A 10947-nucleotide genomic window follows, 5' to 3' on the forward strand; every position below is an offset into this window, starting at 1 on the left:
AAGAAGGAAAATTACCAGTGGAATGGAAGCATGTGGTGGTAGTTCCAGTTTTAAAGCCAGGTAAGGACGCGTCTAGTCCTAGTTCGTTTCGGCCTATAGCTTTAACGTCAGTGCTTTGTAAAACTATGGAACGAATGGTCACCAACAGACTTGTTTATTTTTTGGAAAATAAGGGACATTTTGCTGTCTATCAAAATGGTTTTAGAACTGGAAGATCAACAATGGAATCTGTTGCCCTTTTAGATCATGATATTAAAAAAGCATTTCAAAATAGAGAAGTAATGGTAAGTGTATTTCTAGATATTGAAAGAGCATATGACTCACTATGGAAGGATGGCTTATTAATTAAACTCTATGATGCGGGAAGTAGAGGTAGAATGTTTAATTGGATCAAAGATTTCCTTAAGGAAAGGACAATTCAAGTAAGAATAGGCGGAACAAGCTCCAAGTCAGTTAAAATAGATAATGGTACTCCTCAAGGAAGTGTCATTAGTCCAGTTCTTTTTAATGTCACGATAAATGATATCTTTGATCAGGTAGGGACAGGATTTGGCAAATCATTGTTTGCAGATGATGGTGCAATCTGGAAAAGAGGAAGAAACATCAAGTATGTATTAAGGCAGGAACAGAAGGCTTTAAGATCAGTTGAAAACTGGGCCAATAAATGGGCTTTCAGGATTTCTGCTTCTAAGTCCAAATACATGATTTTTGGCTTTAGAAGAAAGATTCCTGATTGTGAATTGTGTCTATATGATTCTCCACTAGAAAGGGTCAAGGTATTCAAGTTTTTAGGTAACACACATCAAAGTTGCTGGTGAGTGCAGCAGGCCAGGCAGCATCTCTAGGAAGAGGTACAGTCGACGTTTCGGGCTGAGACCCTTCCCTCGGCCTGAAAAGTCGACTGTACCTCTTCCTAGAGATGCTGCCTGGCCTGCTGCGTTCACCAGCAACTTTGATGTGTGTTGCTTGAATTTCCAGCATCTGCAGAATTCTTCGTGTTCAAGTTTTTAGGTGTCTGGTTTGATGAAAGACTTACTTGGAGGGTTCATATAGATAAAACAATTGGAAAGTGTGAGAAAGTTGTAAATGTTATGAGAAGTATTGCTGGATGCGACTGGGGAACAGGGCAGGAAACTATGTACTTAATATATTTAGCTATGATTAGATCAGTTATAGATTATGGTTGTATTGTTTATGGTTCTGCTGCTACGGCAGTGTTTGGAAAACTAGACACTGTGCAGTCCAAAGCACTTAGACTCTGTTGTGGAGCTTTTAGAACAACATCAGTCCTGGCATTATGTGTGGAGATGGGAGAAATGCCTCTACATTTAAGACGAATTCAGTTGGGCCTGCAGTACTGGGTAAAACTAAATGGATTCAATCACGGCTGTCCATCAAAGTGTCTTTTGCAGGGGAAGTCAGAGCGCCAAAGTAAAATTAAAAGAGACCCATTTTTAGATTTGGTTAATAACGGGGCTGTGAAATTGAAACTGACTGAGGAAGACATAGTTGACCAAATTTGCTTGCCACCCGTCCCTTTTTGGATCTTTCCAGAACCAGAAGTAGACCTATTCCTCCTTTTTCAGCTTCAAGGAAGCAATGCAATTTCATCAGTGTTGACCACAAATGAATATTTAAATTATAAATGGGGATCTTATCTGAAGATTCTTACTGATGGCTCAGTGGACCCAGAGAGCAGTAGGGCAGGATTTGGGATGTATGTGTCTCAACTTGGAGTTAAGATTGGTCACCGGGTTTCAGATGGTGTTTCTGTCTTTGCAACAGAATTATTAGCAATCCTCTGGGCCTTATGGTGGATAGAAGACTCTCAATCACGTAGGGTTATCACCTGTTCGGATTCTGCTACTGCCTTAGAGTCTATAAAAGGGAATAAATCAAAAGCTCGTCCTGACATAGTTATTGAGATTCTCTTAGTGTTGTTTAGAGTAGGGAAGATGGGTTGTGCAGTTAGACTTTCATGGATACCTGGGCATGCTGGGGTGGAGGAAAATGAAATTGTGGATGGCATTGCAAAGTCTTCCTTACAGAGCAGGCAAGTAGAAATTAGAGTTCCCCTAGGCAGAGCAGAATTGAGAAGTAGGATTAAAAAAGGTATAGAGAAGAAGTGGCAGGAGGATTGGAAAAATGAATTAAGGGGCAGGCATTATTTTTTTAGTCACCCACTAGTTAAAAAGGTCTCAGACTGCTACCTTTTAAGTCATAGAGATATGGTGAAATTTACAAGACTTAGGTTGGGGCATTGTGGGCTAAACTATTATTTAAAGATAATAGGAAAACATCCTACTGGATTATGTGACTGTGGTAGTCCAGAGACAGTCCAGCATGTTATGTTGAGCTGTAATCGATACAATATTGAAAGAAGCATGTTGTTCAAGAGACTGTCTGGCTTAAATTTATTTTGGTTCTCTATTAAATCTTTGTTTGGCCATCAAGAGGATCAACATCTGATTGAAGAGTCTATTATTCAGTTTATACGTGAGACTAGGTTACATTTGAGAATTTGAGTTCCTTGAAGTTCTATAATTAATTATACATCCTGCGGAGGGCTGTAATACGCCTCAATGCATCTAAACAGCCGGAAATAGAAGAAGAAGCATTTGATGGCTCTGGGCCTGTACCTGCTGGAGTTCAGAAGAATGAGAGGGGTTCTCACTGAAACCTATCAAATACTGAGGAATGAACAACTGTGATGCAAAGCACAGACACAAATGTCTGAACCAACTGACAGAAGGACACTGAAAAGTGAACAACCGGGGGAATGCTCAGAGAGAAAGCCAAGTGAATAACCTTGAAGGGGACAGTGAGTTAATGTCTTTCAGAACATAATAGTTTTGAGCTGAAATAAAAGCAGAAAATGCTGGGAACACTCAGCAGATCAGATTGTGTGCCTGTAGAGAGCAACAAAGTTAATGTTTCAGGTGAGAGACCATTTGTCAGAACAGGGAAAGAGAGAAAACAAGTTAGCTTTAGTTGCAGAGAGGGTGGAGGGGGGATGGCTAAAACTCCTATTGATGGACTAATGTCAGCAACAGAAAGAGAGGAGAGAGGGAGAACAAAGGAAGATGGCATTGGAGAGGGCACATAGGTGGTTATTGAATATTGAAAGGCCCATATAGAGTGGATGCAAAGAGGATGTTTCGTATGTTGGGGGAGTCTCAGAAAAGAGGTCACAAACTCTGAATATAAGGATGCTCAGAATACAGAGATGAAGAGGAATTTCTTTAGCCAGATGGTGGTGAATCTTTGGAATTCATTGCCACAGACAGCTGTGGAGGACAAATCATTGGGTACATCTAAAGCAGAGGTTGACAGGTTCTTGATTAATAAGGGCTCACAGTTTATGGGGAAAAGGCAGGAGAATGGGGTTGAGAGGGATAATAAATCAGCCATGATGGAATGGCGGAGCCGATTTGATGGGACAAATAGCCTAATTCTTCTCCTATGTCTTATGAACTACATATGGAATATTGTGTTCAGTTCTGGTTGCCTTACTGTAGGAAGGATGTAGAAGCTTTCTTTGGAGATGGTGCAGAGGAGATTTGCCAGGATGCTGCCTGGATTAGGGAACATTTTATGAGGAAAGGTTGAGAGTGTTAGTGCCTTTCTTTTTGGAGTGAAGGATGATGAAAGGTGACTTGATAGATAGAATGGATAGCTAGTGCCTTCTTCCCAAGGTGCCAATGGTTAATACAAGAGAGCATAAGTTTATGATGTTTGGAAGAAAGTATAGGGGAGTGTCAGAAGTAGGTTTTTTACTCAGAGAGTGGTAAGTGCATGGAATGCACTGTCAGAAGTGGTGGTAGAGGCAGGTGCATTAGGGGCATTTAAAAGACTCTTGGATAGGTTCATAGATGAAAGAAAAAATGGAGGGCTATGTAGGAGGGAATGGTTAGACTGCTGTTGGGGTAGGTTAAAATGTCATCACAACATTCTGAGACGAAGAAAAACTATGCTATACTGTTCTATTTTCTACAAAAGGTGATAAATCGTTACTCCTGTTAACCTGCATCCTGGGATTTGAAGGAAGTGTGTATGGAGATACAGGAAGCATTGGTGCCATCTCCCAAAGTTCCATAGATTCTCAAACAATTCCCATAGATTGGAAGATAATAAATATCACCCTATTATTTAAGAAAATGTGGAGAGAGAAAGTAGTAGGTCTGACATCACTAGTTGGGAAAATATTGGAATCTACCAATAAGTAATAACAAGGTACATAGCGAATAATAATTAGACTGGGTGGAATCAAATTGAACTTTTGAAAGGGAAATCATGTTTGCAAAGTTGTTCAATGTTTTCTAGCAGAATAGATAAGGACAAACTGTTTAATTAGGTATTTTGACTTTCATTAGTATTATGGTAAGGCACCACACAAAAGGCTGCAAATTATAGAGTGCATAGTTTTGGCACTGAGTGGTTAATAGCCAGAAAACAGGAAGGAAAAATAAATGTGTCACTTTTAGGGTTAAGAAGCTGGGACAAATGTGGTGCTATGGGGGACTGATGCCGGGGTCCCAACTGCTCACAGTCTATATCAATGATTTGGATCAAGTGTAAAATTCAAATTTGTTATGGTGCAAAGCTGGGTGACAATGTGGGCTGTAGGAGGATGCAGAAAAGTTTTAGGGGGAAATGGACAGGAAAAGGCAAGAGCATATGGCAGGTGAAACCAGGAAAATAATGACATTATTCACTTCAAAACAGAAAAATAGAACAATGTTTTTTTTTAAACAATGAAGAACTAAGAAGTGTAGGTGTTCAGAGAGATGTCAGTGTCCCTATACACAAATCACTGAAAGCTAACATGCAGATTCAGCAAGCAAACAGGAAAGCAAATAGTATGCTGGTCTTTATTACAAGAGACATCTTACTCCAATTATATACAGCTCTTATGAGATGGCAACTGAAATATTGTGTGCAGGTCTGGTCTCCTAATCAATGGAAGGACATAGTTGCAACAGAAGGAATGCAGCAAAGGTTTACTGGATTGATTCCTGGGATGTCATATAAGGAGGCATTAAGCACACTGTGCTGTACCCTCTGTAGTTCAGAACAATTAGAGATGATCTTATTGTAACTTCCAACACTGAACAATTGTTGGGGTAGATTGGGGTAGACTCGTTACTATGCTTACCGACAGAACCGCTCTACAACAGATACCATAGCATCTGTCATGTACCTGGCCCTGACACACCTAGAAAGCAAGGACACTTAATGTATGTCAGAATACTGTTTCTGGATTTCAGTTTGACATTCAAAATTATTGTCACACAGACCTTGGTGAACAAACTCCTACTCCTCAGTCTAAATACACCACAGGGCAACTGGGTGTTGGACTTGCTAAGCAACAGACCTCAGATAGTCAAGGTGCGCAGCTGCTCCTCCCCTCCCCCGGGGCTGTGAGCTGAACCCATTGCTGTACACTCTGCTCACGCGTGACTGCACGGCCAAACACCCAGGCAATCACAGTGTCAAGTTCGCCATTGACATGACAGTGATGGGGCTCATCACCAACAATAATGAGACGGCCTGCAGAGAGCAGGTGGAAGAGCTCGAGGCCCAATGCCAGGCAAATAACCTCTTCCTCAATGTCAACAAGACAAACAAGATGGTTATCAACTTCAGAACTCACACCACTCACACACACCCCTCTTTACATGGAAACTGCAAGCAGTTTCAAACTCCTGGGAGTGCATATCTTGCACAACCTTTCATGGTCCCAGAACACATCCTACACAATCAGGAAAACTTTCCAAAGACTGCACTTTCTGAGGAAGCTAAAGGGAGCTGGACATCTATACTCAAGTCATTCTCTAGATGTGCATTAGAGAGCATCCTAACAAGCTCCACCACTGCATGGTATGGAAACTGTACTGCAGCGGATAATAAGGCTCTACAATGGGTAGTCAAAACTGCCCAACGCATCACTAGCACCAGCCTACCCGCCATAAAAGATATATTTACAGAAAGGTGCTGGAAAAGGGTCAGTAACATCAAGAAGGATTCCACACACTCTGCTCATGTACTGTTTGTCCCACTTCAATCAGGGAGGAGGCTACATAGCATCCACGCCAGGATCACCAGACTCAAAAACAATTACTTTTCCCAAAGCAGTAAGGCTGATCAACATGTTCACTCACTAACCCACCCCTCCACACCCCCAACCACCATTTCTTTATCATTTCCTGTCAGAGTCACCTGATGTACTGACACTCCTGTGCCTAGCATCACTTTATGGACAGACAATCAATCTATGTACATAGACTACCTTACGTGTTTATTGTGTGTTTTTAAAAATTATTGTGTTTTTTTTTGGTGCTGCATCAGATCCGGAGTAACAATTATTTTGTTCTCCTTTACACTTCTGTACTGGAAATAACATTAAACAATCTTGAATATTTCCCCTGGTTGGGTGTCTGGAACTAGGAGACATGCTCCCAGAATAAAGGCTGACCATTCAAGTGAGAAATTTATTCACCCAAAAGTTGTAGGGTTAGAGCAAGTAAGTGGCACTGAAATAAAGAACGGTACAAGGGACCAAATGACCTCCTCCTGCTCTTTTTTTTCTTACATTCTTAAATCATTCCATTTCACTGTTTCATCAGTCAACCTTGGCACTTTGCTCTCATTTTTAAAATCTTCTTACTTATCTCTCTGAAAGCCAGGCACTTTAAGCTTCCAAACCTGCTCCTCCTTGAGTTAAACTCGAATTCCAATCATCTGCCAAAGCGGCTCTTCAGAGGCAAAAGAGGTTGAAGGCACAAAGCCAACTACTTGGATCAATTTAACAATTACAAAAATCACAAGTAATCTGTTAATGTGATCAACAGTAATTAGTATAGCAATATCTGTTCCAACAGAGTAAAATTCACACCATAAAACTAGCTTCAGTTTTCAAAATCTATTAATACAACTGGCTTGTGGTCATGCACACAGATGTGATTAAAGTCTCAGCTAGAATTTTGTAAGCAAAGAGCTATGATTTCCAATAGGCACAGTCAGTTGTTGCCAATCAGTGCTAGCAACTATAGGGACCATGGGAAATTCAACATGCAATGTAGACACTTTAAACCACATTTTACAATGCCATTTACATTGTAAATACATGCTGGTATTCATGTATTTATGTACATTTTACTCCATACCAATCTTTGAATTTTATTTTTATTTACTTCTTTATTCTGTGTAATTGTTGAATGTTGTTATCTTTTGTTGTTGCATATAGCACCCAAAACACCACAGCAAACTGATTTAAATGTATATGATGGATAAAGTTGACCCTTGATGCTAATCTACAAATAGAAACCCATCTCTGATCACATATCAATCATGGAATTTTACTAGAAAGCTAATATGATATGTTTTTAACTAAGAAACTAAAAAGTAATGTTGCAGCTCTATAAAACCCAGGACAGTCCACTCTTGAAGTATTGTGTTCAGTTTCGGTTGCCTCATTATAGGAAGGATGTGGAAGCTTTAGAGAGGCTGCAGATGAGATTTACCAGGATGTTGTCTGGATTAGAGAACATGTCTTATGAGGGTAGGTTGAGTAAGCTAGGGTTTTTCTCTTTGGGATGAAGGAGGAAGCGAGGAGACTTGGTTAAGGTGTATAAGATGATAAGTGGCATTTATTGAGTGGACTGCCAGGGACTTTATCCTAGGGTGAAAATGGCCAATACCAGAGGACATCCATTTAACGTGATTGGAGAAAAGTTTGGGAGGGGGTGGGATGTTAGAGGTAGTTTGTTTTTTACAGAGAGTGGTGGATACCAAGAACACACTGCCAGGGCTGGTAGCAGAGGCTGATGCAATAGGGAGATCTAAGAGATTCTTACATTAGCACATGGATGTAAAGGAAAAAAGTGAGGAGTTTACACTGTGTAGGAGGGAAAGGTAAGGTTAATTGTGAAGTAGGTCAGCACAACATTGTGGGCCAAAGGGCCTGTACTGTGCTGTATTGTTCTACTGTATGTTCTATGTTCTGATAATACAGGGTTCCATAACATGCAACTTTTTTGGAACTACAATTCCAATTTCATACACCAGTTATAAAGTGCATGATTTTCTTAATACCAAATTTTGGGAGTAAAATGATGATTCTCTAATTGCAAAGGTAGCATGCATTTGTATTTTATTCAGATAAAGTGCCATGCAGATGCCAGGGACTTGAATGGGCTTTGAGAAGTTACCTACATGTCCTGTTGCCCGTTAAAGTATTATATTCTTGTTCACTTTGCATTCTTTGGCATTATACATTAGTTGGGTCTATTGGGGGCTCCATTATATTTTTGTTTTTTTTTCTCGGCTGCCTGTGATTCATCATTTCCATCTCCTGTGGATAGTCACAATGGGAGCACCAGTATTCAAATCAGGCTTCTGAATATTATGAACATTTTAGTTAAGGTGGGGTGGGGGTAAGTTCTTTATGGACAACATACAAGCCACTGGAGAAGTTTTCATCATAACTATTAATACCCTCGGTCCCTCTCTTCACCATAAGACATAGGAGCAAAATTGGGCTATCGAGTTTGCTCTGCCATGGCTGATTTATTTTCCCTCTCAAATCCATTCGCCTGACTTCTCCCCATAACCTTTGATCCCCTTACTAGACAAGAACCTATAAACCTCTGCTTTAAATACACACAATGATTTGGCCTCCATAGCCATCTGTGACAATGAATCCACAGATTCACCACCCTTTGGCTAAAGAAATTCCTCCCTATCTTTGTTCTAAAGGGATACCCTTCCATTTTGAAGCTATGCCCTCTGGTCCTAGAATCCTCCACTATAGGAAATATCCTCTCTATGTCCATTCTCTTTAGACCTTTCAATGTTCAGTAAGCTTCAATGAGATTCCCCTCCCTCCCATTCTTTTAAACTTCAGTGAGTACAGGCCCAGAGCCATCAAACGTTCCTCATGCATTACCTCTTTCATTCCCGGGACCATTTTTATAAATCTCCTCTGGACCCTCTCTAATGTCAGCACATCCTTTCCTAGATATGAGGGCACAAAATTGCTCACAATACTCCAATGTGTCTTATAAAATACTAACCTGTAGATGTTGTGAGACCCACTTATCTTAGCAAGGTTGGCTGTGTCACAGTTCCACCATCTGCTGCTGGGCTGACCACCACGCAGGCACAGCTCTCTTTATGCAGGTGTTGTACTATCCAGTCCTTCCACGTCCATTTCAGGGCTATGTACTGCTTCAGGCAGCCTGAAGAACGTGCCTGTATTGCTATTATACTTCAAATAGGTAATATTTTCATGGTTGAAAGAAGGTCTCTGGGGACAGGATACCAAGCTTCACGGCTTCCTTTATTTTACTGCCAGTTGCAGCATCCATTTGGGTGCAGCATTCCTCACATTAACAACAGGGTACCGTTTCCTGGAAAGGATTTGTACATTCTTAATAGTCACAGGATTATGAAGTAGTTTGTTCTGGAAGTGAACCCAATGCCATGAGTAAGTGACAGTTCTCACAGGTGTCAGGTTTAGGATGAAACATTAGTTGATTGATGGAACAACTGCGAAGAGTCTTGGGGCCGTTGCGTTCCTGTTGTCCCCAGAGATCTGAGGCTCCACTTGCTGTTCAGCACTTGCATGCAAGGAAACGCCCTTTACCGCATGGATTTCCCCTGGGAGCTTTGGTTTTCTCCCACATTTCAAAGACATACAGGTTAGTAAGTTGTGGGTATGCTATGTCAGTGCCAAAGCATAATAAGTCTTGCAGGCTGTCTTGAGCACATCCTTGGACTGTGTTGGTAGTTGATGCAAATGACATATTTCACTGTAGGTTTCGATTTTTAGATTTACATGTGAAAAATAAAGCTAATATAATCTAATATTATGTATGTCCAGCATTGACACAATCAAATTGTCTCCACACTATTGGATATTACTTCTATTACATTTTCACTTATCTTATTTTCCACATGTTACGCAGTAGTATAAAAATGTTTCCGGTAAACCTAGTGTGTTTAAAGGGAGCAGGAAACACAAAAGCGTGTTGGACTCTAGCTCTAGCCACAAACCCACTCCCATTGCTGGTGTGCTGGACCCTAATCCTTGCTCTGGGTGCATACCCCACCTGCACTGTGAACCCCCAGTTCACATTCTGGATGACCGAGGTCAGCGAAACACTAGACCGTCAGTTGTCCCGAGCAATCAAGAGACCAGATCATTGTAGCTTTATCCAATGCTTGGCTCAAAACAATTCCCTGCACTCCCCACCCCAAGAGTTCCCAGCAGGTGACATGCTTTAAGGGTCCCAGGACAATGCAAGTGAAAGTGTATAGCAGGTATAGGCAGCAAGGAACAAATGAGGTACTTGAGCAGTGTAAGAAATGCAAGAAAATACTCAAGAGGGAAATCAGGAGGGCTAAAAGAAGTTATGAGGTTGCTCTGGTAAACAAGGTTAAGGAGAATCCCAAGGGTTTCTACAGATATATTAAGAGCGAAAGGACAAGAAGGGACAAAATTGGTCCTCTTGTAGATCAGTGTGGTCATCAATGCATGGAAAGAGACTGGGAAGATCTTGGCCTGTTTTTGTGATGTAGTGCTCTGTGACTGTAAGAGAGAACACTTACATTTGTCTTTAAAACAAAAGTGCTATAAATACTTGGAAGTCAGGCAGCATCAGTGTAAGCAATTGACATTAACTATTTCTATCTGGAGATGCCGCCTGACCTGCTGATATTTTCCAGGTTTTTTCTGTTATTATTTCTGATTTCCAGTAGCTGTACTTTTTTTGATTTTCACATATGCGCCTCCCTCCTAGTACTGGCTATTCTTTCCCCAAAAGCATTGCAGGTGCTAGTGACTCTGATCCATGCAGCCAGCACTGGTACCTTAAGTGAGGCCGACTCTTCAGCCTCAACATCCTCTGCAGCAGAGGCTCCAACTGGCCAATGAAGGGAAGAGTG

At 41.0% G+C, this 10947-nt stretch overlaps 1 protein-coding gene across 1 annotated transcript in view; it reads right to left on the bottom strand.

Moving 5' to 3' along the window:
• LOC140191905 (zinc finger and BTB domain-containing protein 39) overlaps positions 1–10674 on the bottom strand; it is a 35093-nt gene extending 24419 nt beyond the window's left edge. The window contains exon 1 of the mRNA XM_072249753.1: positions 9075–10674. The gene's annotated coding sequence lies outside the window, so the exon portion shown is untranslated. The remainder of the gene's footprint in view (positions 1–9074) is intronic.
• Between the last annotated feature and the right edge of the window lie 273 nt (positions 10675–10947).

The sequence above is a fragment of the Mobula birostris genome, chromosome X, assembly GCF_030028105.1.
Source record: "Mobula birostris isolate sMobBir1 chromosome X, sMobBir1.hap1, whole genome shotgun sequence".
Lineage (NCBI taxonomy): Eukaryota > Metazoa > Chordata > Chondrichthyes > Myliobatiformes > Myliobatidae > Mobula > Mobula birostris.